The sequence below is a fragment of the Peromyscus leucopus genome, chromosome 7 (genome assembly GCF_004664715.2).
Source record: "Peromyscus leucopus breed LL Stock chromosome 7, UCI_PerLeu_2.1, whole genome shotgun sequence".
In the NCBI taxonomy this organism is placed as follows: Eukaryota; Metazoa; Chordata; class Mammalia; order Rodentia; family Cricetidae; genus Peromyscus; species Peromyscus leucopus.
This window is the reverse complement of record NC_051069.1, coordinates 87,354,284-87,369,182: the sequence shown is the minus strand read 5'-3', so window position 1 is coordinate 87,369,182 and position 14,899 is coordinate 87,354,284. Positions and strand designations below refer to the sequence as shown.

At 44.9% G+C, this 14,899-nt stretch overlaps 1 pseudogene; it reads left to right on the top strand.

The window, feature by feature from the left end:
- The window catches only part of LOC114693569, a 52,372-nt pseudogene that overhangs the window by 24,779 nt on the left and 12,694 nt on the right, over positions 1 to 14,899 (top strand).

Here is a 14,899-nt window from a genome sequence, read left to right as displayed (position 1 = left end):
ATAGATGAAGAAACCAAGGCATGGAGACATTAAAGCTAAAAACCTTGAAGCAAATTTGTGATAGAGTTGGAATTCAAAAATAAGTTTTTTTCTAAATTGAAAACCCGTGTTCTACCACCTCCTCCTGGCCCCCTGCACAGCCCTGGAGGGTAGGCCCTGGAGCTACAGACCTGGGAGTCTGTCCTGGCTTAGCTACACTCAAGTCACCTCATGTCAAAGTGGAGCTTCCTCATAGGGGAGTAGAAAGGATCAAATGAGCGTGTCTGTATATTTAGTACAGTGCCTGAGACAGGTGAGGGCTCAGAAGGTGGGTCTTCCCTTTGGTTTGGAAGGGCAGAAGTGGGAGGGCTCACCTTCCTGGTTGGTCCCTCTACCTTTTAAGCCTCTTCTTCCTCCTTTCAACTCCAAAAAACTTTTGGTATTAACTCCAGGAGCTTCTTGACCCCATGGTTCATTTCCTCATCTAATCAACTGGGCTGCATAGAAAAGGTAGTGCTGTTTAGTGTAAAGAGCTTTGAACTAGAATTTCAGAAGTCTTGCCCCCAGTCCAGTCTCTCTGAGACTCAGTTTCCTCATCAGTGAGACAGGAGAGTTGTCCATACACTGGGCTAGTGTGCATATGTGGTGCATATGCAGCCACTTCCTGATTCTACATCCACCGTAGACCATGATTAATCAATTGCAGCATCTTCGTTCGTGATCCTGAATGTGGCACGGAGTTCTCCCTCACACATGGAGGCAATCACTGTCAACCACTTAGCATTGAAATGACAGTTAGAGCCTCTTGGATATTTCTGGAGCTATTTGCTGTCTTTTAGCTCTGCCACTGTGGCTCTATTACCAGACCTGGTGGTGCTTTGAGAGAAGGGCAGGGGGCATAAGTCTGACTGACCCTAGCTACAGGGGTATGTAACAGCTTTGTCACCTTGGGCAAGTGGCTTACATTCCCTGAGCTCTACTTCCTAGTTTGTAAAATGGGAGTTTTCACACATGCTCTCTTCCTCAGCATTGCCATTGAGACCAAAATCACTGTAGCTTTTTGTAGGTGGGGCCTCCACGTTACAGCTATGCCCTCTGCATTTAGAACAGGGCCTGGTCTAGAGCAACAGAGAATTTTAAGTCTGCAGAAAGAGACGGAACTACAGACCCATGCAGAATGTCTAATGAAGAGGTACTCAGTCTTTCTGGAATATCAGGCTAGTGACTGGAGCCCTTGCAGCATGTACATTCCATCCTCCAAGGGGATCATCTGTATGGCTGAGGTGGGGCCTGGGTATCCTATTTTCAACAGGCCATCCTGGGAATCCTGCTGCAGGCAGTCTTTTGGAAGCATGGGCTCAGGATTAGAGTGGAAGCTAACACAATGGGCCTTTCTTTGCGCCCATTGCTTTCTAGGAGTTGGATCAGACAGTGATTTGGAGTTCTGAGTGCCTCTGCACCAGGGAGGGAGACACAGGGAAGGATGGTTGTGCCTGCTTCTCCCACTCTGCTGGCTACCCGAAACACTGGTCTCCAGCGACAGGGGCTCTTAGCTCTTACACTCAGGCCCGAGAGACACACTCAGAAAGGTCACAAGTCTAATGAGAACGCCAGGATCTAGGCTCATTCTCAGCTGTCTTGTGAGGGTCCTGAATAACTCACCCCAACTTGAGCCACAAGTCCAAATCATGTTCCTTGTGAAGAAACAATCAAGAACAGACTGGCTGGTGTGTGTGTGTGTGTGTGTGTGTGTGTGTGTGTGTGTTTTTTTTTTTTTTTTTTTTGTGTGGTGGTGTGTGTGTGTGTGTGTGTGTGTGTGTGTGCATGCTGATTTGGCTGTCTACATGGCTCCTAAAACAAGTAGAAAGTAAAAAGCAATGTAATGTCCGGACTTTTTTTCTTCTTCTCTGCATTCAACAAACAGAGATCTTTGCAAAGTCCCATGTGTTAGGTAGAAACGAAAGTTTCTTAACCTGGTGCTTCAGTGTGCTAATGTAGCTTGTATGTGACTTCCATCACAGGAACCCACACCAACTCTCTGCTTTCAGAAACAGGGCTCGGTGGGCACGGCCTGCTATTCCTCTGGTCTCTTAGCACTGAATTCAGAACATTGGCTGGTGGTTCTCGGGTTGCTATACAGCCCCCATCCCTGTGCTAGTATCTTGGTTTCTTTCTCTCCCTGAGTTCTTCTATAGTCCCCCTCCCCCCATTCAGGTACCCCATTGTGTCTGCCTCAGAGAGTCCTCAAACCTTGCTAACTCATGAGAAGTTCACCAGGACCTAGAACAAGCAAGACACCATCAAACTTGGGTTAAAGGATTATATAAATATGTCTAGCCTGAGACACATGCCTGCTTTTGCTTGGTCTTAGGTGGCTAGGGATGTTCTGGAGAATGCTCTTACTGAAGAGAAGTGTTCCCTGGATGTCACACATGGAAGTGCCTCCCACCCTCAGTACCCAGCTGTCTGCACACTAGACCCAGACTCCTTTAGGGCTTTTTGCCACCCTAGCCAGTGCTTCCTTTTTCACAAGGGAAACCAGATGGATGGGGTAGGCAGTGATGGTAGCTTAGAGGGACCTAGGGAAAGTTGAGCTTCTGATCCCACCCACTGCCCCAAACTGCTTCTGAACAGGTTCATCCATGAACAGACCCCCACATTTCTTTTATCTTCCAATCACCAAGAATCTGATCCTTTATTTAGTCCTGAAACTCAGAAGCTAATCTTTTATTTATCTCTACTGTAATCTCAGTTCAGGCGCTGTGTGGAACATTCCACTTGGGAGCAGACCTCTAGGATTTCAGAAGGACCCCCAGTTGGGAAAGGGTAAGGCTTAGGAGAGAAAGTAAAACCAGGCTGGGGATGTTTTGTCTCCTTGTGCGAGCTGGAGGAAGAATGCAGCTCATCTGGGTGCCTGGGATGGGTAATGAGCCATGGGCAAGCTCCTTGATGATCACTTAGCCACAGAGGATGGGCCTGGTATGACACAAAGCAAGGCAGACTGGCTGAAATATCTCATGGGCTTTTCTCAATGGCAGCTTGGCCCTAAAGCCAGAGAGAGGATCACTGGAAGTCACGGCTGCTTGGAGTGTAAGTTTCACTCTCTGGTGGATCAGGATCTAAATTACAGAATCCACGTGGAAGATAGAGACAACGGCGGCAGGGAAGGAGGGGGCCTGCCCTTTCTCCCCACCCACCCAGTCTCAGCCAGTTGACCCCGAGGGGCCCTGAAAGGAACACCTGGCCTCCGGTCGACTTCTGGAATATCATTCATTCATGCCTGCACTGATGCATAGTTCCCAAGTGTATGTGCCAGGTCCAGAGCTGACCCTGGCCATTCTGTGACCAGGAACTGTCTCTGCCCTCATAGGTCATATGGAGTGGTAAAATCATCTAACTAAAACTGTGATGGAAGGAGGTGTTTTAGTCACTGTTCTATTGCTGTGGAGAGATGCCATGACCACGGCAATTCTTATAAAAGAAGGCATTTCATTGGGACTTGCTTACTTCCAGAGGTTTAGTTCATTATCAGCATGGTAGGAAGCACGGTGGCACACAGGCAGACATGGTGCTGGAGAAGTAGCTGAGAGCTCTCCATTAAAATCTGCAGGTGGCAGGAAGAGAGAGACTGAGACTGGGCCTGGCTTGAGCATTTGAAACCCTAAAGCCCACCTCCAGTCACACACTTTCTCCAACAAGGCCACACCTCCTAATCCTTGTCAAGTACCGCCACTCTCTAATGACCAAACATTCAAATCTGTGAGCCTATGGGGACCATTCTTATTCAAACCACCACCGAGGGGGAGGCCCCAAAAGACTCTGGTAGCTCCTAACAGGTCAGAGAAGCTCCTGCTAGCAGTCAGAGCACAGTCAACTGACCGAGGGAGGGTGAATGAGCATGGGGCAGAACTGTGGGGAAATTGAGTCACCACAGACCCCTCCACTATCCTTTCCAGATTCTCCATGCTTCCTTCTAAACCTCAGTTGTGACTTGGGCCTCAGGGACACTTGGCGTACATTCAGGATTCCACTTCAATAACTTGCCTCTGGGCCTTGCCCTTGCCATCCCCTCCAGAACCAGGCAGCTGTCCCCAAGCTTTGAGAAGGTAGTTTCCCAGTCTTGATTCCTCTTTCATCAGTGCCCTCTCCTAGGTTCACACAAGACTAACCCACATCCATGTCAGCCCAGTCCTATAGGGCTTACCCAGAATCTGCTCACATCCTCCATGAATAGTCAGCCTCAGAAGTTTGCTCCTTCACGTTATCCATGATCCCCTACCCAGGGGTTAGGGCTGGCTCTGGGCACTGGGTAAGTGATAAAGGGAGGCTAAAAGAGAGCCATGGGGGTGGGGCCAGGGAAGTCTTTCAGGAAGCAGTGACTCTGGGGGAAGTTCATTCCTCTCTGTCCATTTCCACCCTCAACTCCCATTCATTTGCTATCCTCTGTTCTGGTCTGCCATTGGTGTTTCTGAGATTCAGCTTCAAAAACTAGAGATGGGAGGGTCTTTGAGATCTAGTCTGACACCTGCCCACGTAACAGAGGTCCTGAGTAGAAGTGTGATTTTTTTTTTTCAGAGCCTCAGCACTCAAGAAAGCATAATGGTTAGTTTCTTCCATTGTTCAGATCTGTGTGCATAGGGCTGACTCCTTCCGAAGAAGCAAATGCTTTCTTATGACAAACATTAACATATCTCTGAGTGAGGTCCTGTGCCTCTGCAAATACCCTGGTCTACTCCACTTTTCCTGCCTATTCGTTTAGCATTGTCTGATGGGCTCCAGAGAGAGCTTTGCAAGGAGCCTCAGTGTCTTTCCACCTCCCTGGCTGGGATGGACTGTACATGAGGACTCTCAGGAAGCTCTTCAGAAGGACCTCTCTATGCTGCTGTCCTTTGGGTCTCATTAGAGACAGTGTCTGCTAGTCCACTCATGGTGCTACAACAGAATTCGTGAGACAGGTTGGCTTATAAACAACAGGAATTTATTACTGTTCTGGAGTCTGGAAAATCTATCATCAAGGCACCACGAGAGTCTACGTCTGATGAGGGCCAGTTTCCTGCTTCATATGTGGTGCTAGTCAGCGTTTTCTACTATTCCAACAATGGCTGTCTCCCAATGGGAGGTCTAAGACTCGAATGGCTGTTTGAGTGTCTCAGCCGGTCTTCTGTGTATGCTAGAATCCCGAGGAAGTAGGCTCTAGTGCCAGTGAAGGAACGAACTTGCCTGTGAGAGTGAGGGCAAGCAGGCCAAAAGCAACCACTTCCTTCTTCGGTGTTCTTTACATCGGCTGCCACCAGAAGGTGTGGGCCAGATTTACGATGAATCTCCTTATCTTCAAAGATCCAGACATTGAGTAGTTCTTCCCACTCCAAATGATTCAATCAAGAAAAACCCCTCCCAGGTGTACCCAGCAGCTTGGGTTTTAGTTAATTCTAGATGTAGTCAAGTTGACAATCCAGAATAGTCAGAACACAGGGTATCTTCTGTAGGCATTGTTACATGGTAGAGGGGCAAGACAGCTTTTTGGTCACTGATCTCATTCATGAGGGATCCATCTCCATGATGTAATTACCCCTGGAAGCTCCTGCCTCTGGCTACTAGCATATCAATTACCAGGTGTTCAACATATGAATTTATAGGGATTATAAATGTTCAGATTATGGCAGAAAGGAAGTAAATTGTTAAGATCTGTCTTAGTCGATGTTCTATCTGTGTGAAGAGACACCATGACCTTGGCAACTCTTATAAAGGAGAACATTTAATTGGGGCTGGCTTACAGTTTCAGAAGTGTACTCCATTGTCATTATGGTGGGGAGCATGGTGGCATGCAGGCGGACATGGTTCTGAAGCAGCTGAGAGTTCTACATCTGGATATGAAGCAACAAGAAGAGAGAGACAATGGGCCTGGCTTGAGCTTTGGAAACCTCAAAGCCCACCCACAGGGACATACTTCTCCCAATAAGGCCACACCTGTTCTAACTCTGATATGCAGGATATCTGATATTATAATATGGGGGATTCATTAATATATCTTCTAATATTATATTCTTTTTATATTATTCTTATAGATTCTGACTGGTTTCTCCTCCCTCTACTCCTCCAAGTCCTTTTGTCTTTCCCAGCCCCCTCCACTCCTCCTCTCCCCCAGATTCACACCTCCTCTTCTCTTTCCCTTCAGAAAAAAGCAGGCCTCCCAGGAATTCCAGCACGTTGACAGAAGAGGCAGGAGGATCTCTGAGTTTGAGGCTAGCTTGGCTTACAGAGGAAGACTGTGTCTCAAAAATAAATAAACAAACAAACAAATAAGTAAAATATCAATAGACTATAGTATATTCATATAGAATTCAAATCTTTATTAGAAATAAACAATACACATTTATGTCATGTTTTAAAATACAGTTTAGTAAAAAAGCCAAGCAAAGAATATGGTATCAGTTATGAAATTTCATTGTTCACAAAACACCATAAATGTCACCTTTTATATCTATCCATACTTTTTTTTTCTCTCACAGCATTCATATATTGACTGGACTGGTAACAACTTGGTTACAATGGCAATCTTTTTTTCCAGAGAATGTTATAAGTGTGGTGTGTGTGTCAAAAGATATTCACAACATTATACACAATAGTTTTTTTTAAAAAAGACTCTAAAATAGTACTAAGAGACAACTGTCAATTCTGGGTTATGGCTCATCACCACAAACAATTCTTGAAAACCAATTAGACAAATGTCTATGCTTCTAAATGGAGTGTGCCCTGATGAATAATTGTACCTTTTATGATCCCAAGGAAAAATCAAGATGAATTCCAAACTTCACTGACATTTGGGAGTGTTGGTTAGATTGTTAAGTACAATAGAGCACAGCACTGGATAACCTCTCTTCTTTGCTTTTGAGACAGGATCTTACTATGTAGCTCTGCATATCCTGAACCTCACTTTGTAGACCAGGCTAGCCTTGAACTCACAAAAATCTGCCTACTTCTGCCTGAGTGATGGGAGTAAAAGTGTGTAACACCACAGTTCATTGTGCCCCTTTGCTGTTGTAGAATATTACTTTAAGAGGTGTTACATTCATTTATGTTGTGGAACATTTGTTTTAATGGGGCAAAGATGTGTTGCCTTTTTTTTATGGTGCATTTGTTTAACTCTGTGAAGCTGTGATTCTTTGCCTATCTAAGGCACCTGATGGTCTAATAAGAAGCTGAACAGGCGCTGAGCAGCAGCAGTGGCACACGCCTTTAATCCCAGCACTGGGGAGGTAGAGCCAGGTAGATCTCTGTGAGTTCCAGGCCAGCCTGATCTACAGAGTGAGATCCAGGACAGGCACCAAAACTACACAGAGAAACCCTGTCTAGAAAAACAAACAAACAAAGCTGAACAGCTGTAGCACAAATCTTAAAAGTTCTTATTAATAAAAACAAATCTGGAGCCAGGTATTGGGGTAAACGCTGGAAGATCAGAGAAACAGAATACGCCACAGCCACCTCATCTTGCCAATTCCTCAGTCGATCCTGTTTCCTTAGACTGGAAGCCTCTGAGTCTTCATCCAAAAATGAATCTCAGCTGAACTGCTGCTCAAAAGCCTAAGAGCTGGTCTACAGAGCGAGATCCAGGAAAGGCACAAAGCTACACAGAGAAACCTTGTCTCGACCCCCCCCCCAAAAAAAAAGCCTAAAAGCTTAAACTGCTCTAGTTCCTGGCTTTTATACCTTATATACCTTTCTGCTTTCTGCCATCACTTCCTGGGATTAAAGGCTCACTTCCTGGGATTGAAGGCATGAGTCACCATGCCTGGCTGTTCCCAGATGGATCTCTGCCTCCCAAGTGATAGGATTAAAGGCGTGTGTGCCACCATTTTCTGGCCTCTATGTCTATCTAGTGGCTGTTCTGTTCTCTGACCCCAGATAAGTTTATTAGGGTGCACGATATTTTGGGGAACACAATATCACCACAAACAGCCAATAGGAGGAAGGATAGGTGGGGCTAGCAGGCAGAAAGAAAAAATAGAAGGAGAAATCTGGGAGGAAAAGAAGAAAGAGCAATAGAATAAGGAGAGGAGTGTAAGACAGATTGCTAAATGGTCTTATTAGTAAAAACATGGAGCTGGATATTGGGGTTAAAACTGAGAGATCAGAGGAATAGGACAAGCCACAGCCAACCTGACCTTACCAACCCTCAGCTTCCAAAGAGACCTACTTCCTGTATACCCACACCTATATGCTTTTCTGTTCTGCATCTCACTTCCTGTCTCTGCTCAGTTACATCACTTCCCATCTGTCTGTACAGACCTCCAGACCTCTATGGTTTGTGCTGGGATTAAAGGCATGCGTTACCATGCCTGGCTCTGTTTCCAGTGTGGTCCTGAACTCACTGGATGGATTTCTGCCTCTTAAAGGTGTGTGCTATCACTGTCTGACTTCTATGTTTAATATAGTGGCTATCTTTTTCCTCTGCTCCTCAGATAAGCTTTATTATTGTGCACAACATATTGGGGGACACAATATATCACCACAGAAGAGGATGCTAGAGGCCAGCCACACAGCCACACAGTCAGCCATGGAGTAAGAGTGAAAGTAAGATAAACAGAAGTAAAAAAAGGAAAAATCCTAGAGGCAAAAGGTAGATGGGATAATTGAAAGTAAGGAAAGCTGGCAAGAAACAAGCCAAGCTAAGGCTGGGCATTTATAATTAAGAATAAGCTTCTGTGTGTGGTTTATTTGGGAGCTGGGTGGTGGGCCCCCCAAAAGAGTAAAAAAAAACCACAAAAAACAAACAAACAAACAAAACAAAACAACCAACCAAACAAAAAAAGTCCCAAAACCAAAAAGCAAAAAAAACCAACCAACAACACTTTGCTTTGCTTTTGCTTTTGTTTTTTGAGACAGGGTTTCTCTGTGTTGCCCTGGCTATCCTGGAACTCACTCTGTCAACCAGGCTGTCCTTGAACTCAGAAATTGACCTGCCTCTGCCTCCCCATGCTGGAATTAAGGTCCTGTGCCACCACACTTTGCTATCATTGTGCCCCTTCGTAATAAGACAGTTTCTTCACCCCCACTAAAATTACTTCCCTTAACTTTTATCTTAATAATAATAATAATAATAATAAACTCTGAAAGATCCAGTGCATTACATTTCTATATCATTTATTTATTAAGTATATATATATTTACTTTGATTGGCCAAGTATGGACAAAGGTGCTAAGGAAGAAATAGGGAAATGAAATTGAAGAATGATATTGGTAATACTGTAAGTTCATAATTACAAAGAGAAGGGAAAGTAGATTGGAGAGAAGAGAGAGATGTATTCGGGAAGTAATAAAAAACAGGTTAAAAAAAAAAAGTTTTTGTTAGGGTTTTGCTGTGACGAAACACCATGACCAAAAAGCAAGTTGGGGAGGAAAGGGTTTATCTGGCTTACACTTCATCATCACTGTTCACCCCTGAAGGAAGTCAGGACAGGAACCCAAGCAGGATAGGACCCTGCAGGTAGGAGCTGATACAGAGGCCATGAAGGGGAACTGCTAACTGGCTTGCTTTCCATTGTTTGCTCAGTCTACCTTCTTAAAGAACCCAGGAGCCGGGCGGTGGTGGCGCACGCCTTTAATCCCAGCACTCGGGAGGCAGAGCCAGGCGGATCTCTGTGAGTTCGAGGCCAGCCTGGGCTACCAAGTGAGTTCCAGGAAAGGCGCAAAGCTACACAGAGAAACCCTGTCTCGAAAAACCAAAAAAAAAAAAAAAAAAAAAAAGAACCCAGGACCAACAGCTCAGGGATGACACCACCTACAGTGGGCTGGACCCTCCCTCACTGATCACTAATTAAGAAAATGCCTCACAGCTGGAGTTGACATAGGTATTTTCTCAACTGAGTTTCCCTCCTTTCAGATGACTCTAGCTTGTGTCAAGCTGACACACAAACCCAGTCAGTTCAAGAATCATGTGAGTTTTAATCAGGAATTGGGACGAAACAGATGGACAAGGCTTGGCTGAAGGGGCTGGAGGTGGGAGTAACAGGTCTGACAGCTGAGGCGATGCAGGCTGATGCCTAACTCTGTCTCCACTGCCAGCACAACGGTACCACACAACGCTCGTTTTTCTTTTGATGGCTTCCTCTGCTACTGACCAAGGAATTCAATTAATTTTTTTTTTTTTGAGACAGAGTTTCTCTGTGTAATAGCCCTGGCTGTCCTGGAACTCACTCAGTAGGCCAGGCTGGCCTTGAATTTAGAGATCTGCCTGCCTCTGCCTCCCGAGTGCTGGGGTTAAAGGCGTGTGCCACCATGCCTAGCTTGATTTCTTTTCTTTAAACAGTTGGACAAACAACCTCAAATCTGAGAACCAAACACAAGAGAAAAACATAGCTAAACACTGACTGCCTAGGAATGAAGACATTGCTCTCATGGTGGCTTCTTGCCTTCAGTTGCCCCGTGGTTAGCCCTGAAGTGGCTCGGTGAATGGGAAGGACTCAGGGGCAAGTTCCACACTTCATAGTCAGTCACAGAGCCCACACTCCAGGATGCTGCCTCCAAGAAAGTCAAGGATCTGTCACAGCTTTGTAGGTTGTATGATACAAAACAGCATGACCATGCTTAACTCCTCTCTTGCAAGATAGCAAAGAACTGTCAGAGGCAGTTCAATCTGCTGTATGGGAAAAATCTGTCTGTCTACCTACCTACATACACATTCCCAAAGAAGAAAACTTAGCTAGACAAGGGAGTATAAGAACAGAAAGATGGGAGATCTGGTAAGGGATAAGCGGTAAATTTGAAGAGTTACTATTTTAAGAAATTATCTAGGTTTCATTGTATTACTTACCCCGACTCTTGGCTGTTGGGAATGGTAACTGGGGACCCAGTGTCTGCTTCTGTCACCCTCACCTTCTAACCCAAAGCTACCATGAAGGAGTGTAGCAGGAATCTTAACAGGTCTTATTAATAAAATCAAACCTGAGGCCAGTTATTGGGGTGAATGCTGGAAGATGAGAAGCAGAACAAGCTACAGCTACCTCACCTCACCAGTTCCTCAGCTGATCATGTTTCCTCAGACTGGAAGCTTCTGAGTCCTCATCCAAATGTGTCTCAGCTGAACTGCTGCTCAAAGCCTAAAGGCTTATCCAGCCAAATGCTTCTAGTTCCTGGTTTTCACGTCTTATATACCTTTCTGCTTTCTGACATCACTTCCTGGGATTAATGCCTCACTTTCTGGGATTAAAGGTGTGAGTCACCATGCTTGGCTGTATCCTTGAACACACATAGACCCAGGTAGATCTCTGCCTTTAGAATGCTAGGATTAAAGGCGTGTGCTACCACTGCCTAACCGCTATGTTTAATATTGTGGCTCTTCTGTCTCTGACCCCAGATAAGTTTATTAGAGTGCACAATATTTTGGGGAACACAATACCACTACACAGGAGTACATGTCCATGCACGTTGGCCAGGCTAGTGTTCTGATTGGCAATGCCTGCTGGGAGATCTACTGCCTGGAACATGGCATCCAAGCTGATGGCCAGATGCAGGTGACAAGATCATTGGGGGAGGACATGACTCCTTCAGCACCTTCTTAAGTGAGACCATTGTTGGCAAGCATGTGCCCTGGGCAGTGTTCATAGACCTGGAACCCACAGTTACTGATAAAGTTGGCACTGGATGCTGCCAGCTCTTCTACCCTGAGCAGCTCATCGCAATCAAGGAAGATGCTGCCACTAACTATGCCTGTGGCCACTACACCATTGGCAAGGAGGTTATTGACCTTGTTTTGGACTGAATTCAAAGATTGGCTGACAAGTGCACAGGTTTTCAGGGGTTCTTGTTTTTCCACAGCTGTTATGGGAGAACTGGCTCTGGGTTTACCTCCCTGCAGATAGAGCGGCCTTCTGTTGGTTATGGAGGGAAGTCCAAGCTGGAGTTCTCCATTTACTCAGACCCCAGATTTCCATTGATGTGGCTGAGACCCACAATTCCATCCTCACCACCCACACCACTCTGGAGCACCCTGATTGTGCCTTCATAGTAGACAATGAGGTCATATATGACATCTGTCATAGAAACCTCGATATTGAGCACCCAAACTACACTAACCTTAACTACCTTATTAGCCAGGCTTTGTCTTCCACCACTGCTTCTCTGAGATTTGATGGGGCCCTAAATGTTGACCTGACAGAATTCCAAACAAACCTGGTGCCATAACTCCACACCTGCTTCCCTATGGCCACATATACCCTTGTCTTCTCTGCTGAAAAAGGCTACCATGAGCAGCTTTCTGTAGCAGAAATCACCAATGCCTGCTTTGAGCCAGCCAACCAGATGTTGAAATGTGACACTTGTCATAGTAAACACATGGCTTGCTGCCTGCTGTACCAAGGTGATGTGGTTCCCAAAGATGTCAATGCTGCTATTGCCACCATCAAGACCAAGCGCAGCATCCAGTTCGTGGACTCGTGCCTCACTGGCTTCAAGGTTGCCATTAATTACCAGCCTCTCACTCTAGTACCTAGTGGAGACCCGACCAAGGTCCAGAGAGCTGTGTGCATGCTGAGTAACAATACAGCCATAGCCGAGGCCTGGACTCACCTAGAACACAAGTTTAATCTGATGTATGCCAAGTGTGCCTTTGTTCATTGGTATGTGGGTGAATGCATGCAAGAGGGAGAGTTCTCTGAGGCCTGTGAGGACATGGCTGCTATAGAGAAGAACAATGAGGTTGGTGTGGATTCTGTTGAAGGAGAGGGTGAGAGAGAAGGAGGATATCTAGCTATCCATTCTCTCTCTCTCTCTCTCTCTCTCTCTCTCTCTCTCTCTCTCTCTGGTGTTTGGTTTTTCAAGACAGGGTTTCTTTGTGTGTAGCCTTGGCTGACCAAGCTGGCCTTGAACTCAAAGAGATCGCCTGCTTCTGTCTCCCACGGGGTTAAAGGTGCGCATCACCACTGTCTAGCCCAATCCATTCTTTCAGCTCCTGTATCATGCCAAATTCCCCAAACTTCAGTTTCAACATTACCTGACAGACATCAATGCTTCTAATTGTGGTATTTTCATTCTGTGATCATGTCTTATCTTCTTCATGTGCACCTGGAAGTTTTTCCCATGATGTCTTAAAGAAAAAGCTTGAAGAACAGGCTGGCATGAAAGGTCAAATGACCCTTTCATGGGAGTCACATATCAGATATCTACATTCTGATTCATAACAGTAGCAAAATTACACTTATGAAGTAGCAAGAAAAATAATTTTATGGTTGGGGGTCACCACAACATGAGGAAGTGTATTAAAAGGTCACCGCATTAGCAAGGTTGAGAACCAGTGCTCTAGCACTTTATGGATAACTGTAGACCAGGACATCACTAACTTTTGCTTACAGAAAAAAGATAGACTTTTTAAATTTGTGAGCATAGAGGTAGTAATAAAGATGTGTATTTCTATTATTAATTATGAGTGCTAGGACAACACAAACGGACAGGCGGCAGAAGTCAGCCAGGTCTCAAAGTGTGTGTGTGTGTGTGTGGGGGGGCACTATGATGAACAAATATGCGATGGAGAAGTGGGAAAGATAGAAAAATGGAGCTGTTTGTGTGCTGTGTGTGGGAACCTGTTTTCAGGTTCCTCGTGGCTTTACCCAGCAGGTCTGCATAGAGGATGATCAGGACCACAGGCCTGAGTGCAGGTGTCTGAGATGGTCTGCACTGGGCTGTGCTGGGGGAGGAGGTCTTTTGCTCCGCCCTTTGGTGTCTCTATAAATACCCTGGGGGCAGAGACCGTTGGGGCCCATTGGAATAGGTTCCAGGCCCTCTCAAGGCTATCCTTTATTTTCTATCTATTCATCCCCACAATCTAAATCCTTCTATCTAATATTCCCTGCTGCTCGCACTCAAGAAAACTCTGGGGAGCTGTGGGGTTGGTGGGTAAACGCCCCACAGAATGGTGCCATGAACAGGGACTAAAAAAAAGAAAGAAAAAGAGGGACTAAAGAAAAAAAGGGGGACTAAAGAAAAAAAGGGTGACTAGAGAAAAAAAGGGGGACTAGAGAAAAAAAGGGGGACTAGAGAAAAAAAGGGGGACTAAAGAAAAAAGAAAAAGGGGGACTAAAGAAAAAAGAGAAAAAAGGGGGACTAAAGAAAAAAGAGAAAAAAGGGGGACCAAAGAAAAGGAAAAAAGGGGGACCAAAGAAAAGGAAAAAAGGGGGACCAAAAGAAAAAGGGATTAAAGACAAAGTAATGGGGACTAAAGAAAAAGGAAAATAATAGTTCTATTACAGAGTTTTTGGCAAAAATGTGAGTCAGCCCTGCCAGTGGAAAGTGGCATGCCAGTGTTATGGAATATATATATAATATATATATATATATATATATATATATATATTCCATATTTTTGAGGGGCAGGGGTTTTATCCTCGAGAGAAAAGGAAAACGGACTGGAAGGATGTCCGATGCTGCAGCGCAAAATTCTCTTCTGTCAAAATTTTCTATCTTCTATCCCTTTCTCAATTTCTAACTGAAAAATAAGTATAAGGCATAGTGTAGTAATATAGCATAGTAAAAACTTAGAAGTGTAAGATCGTGTAGAAGAAAAAACAAGTAAAGCAACTAGACAGAAAAACTCTTCAATTTTTAACTTGGGGGCTATGAACACAAACTGGGGAAAAATAATTCTTTGAGCTTCATGGGTAGTAAAAAAGCTTTTTGAGCTTATGGGGATGAAAAAGTTTCCTGTGGAAGCTTTTGACCTGGGGACAGCTGAAATGCTAAGTCCAAGTGGAAGGAGAAAGTGATTTCTCTCTGAGGAAAAAATGTGGGTGTAAGAAGCCAAAAAGGTTAAAATTCAAAAGTCTTGGGAAAAGTTGGTCTTTCTCTCTTGGGAAAAATCTCTCTCTCTTAAACTAAAAGTTTTCCTTGGAAAACTTGGGGGGGGGGAATCTCTAAAAAGCCTTAATCTTCC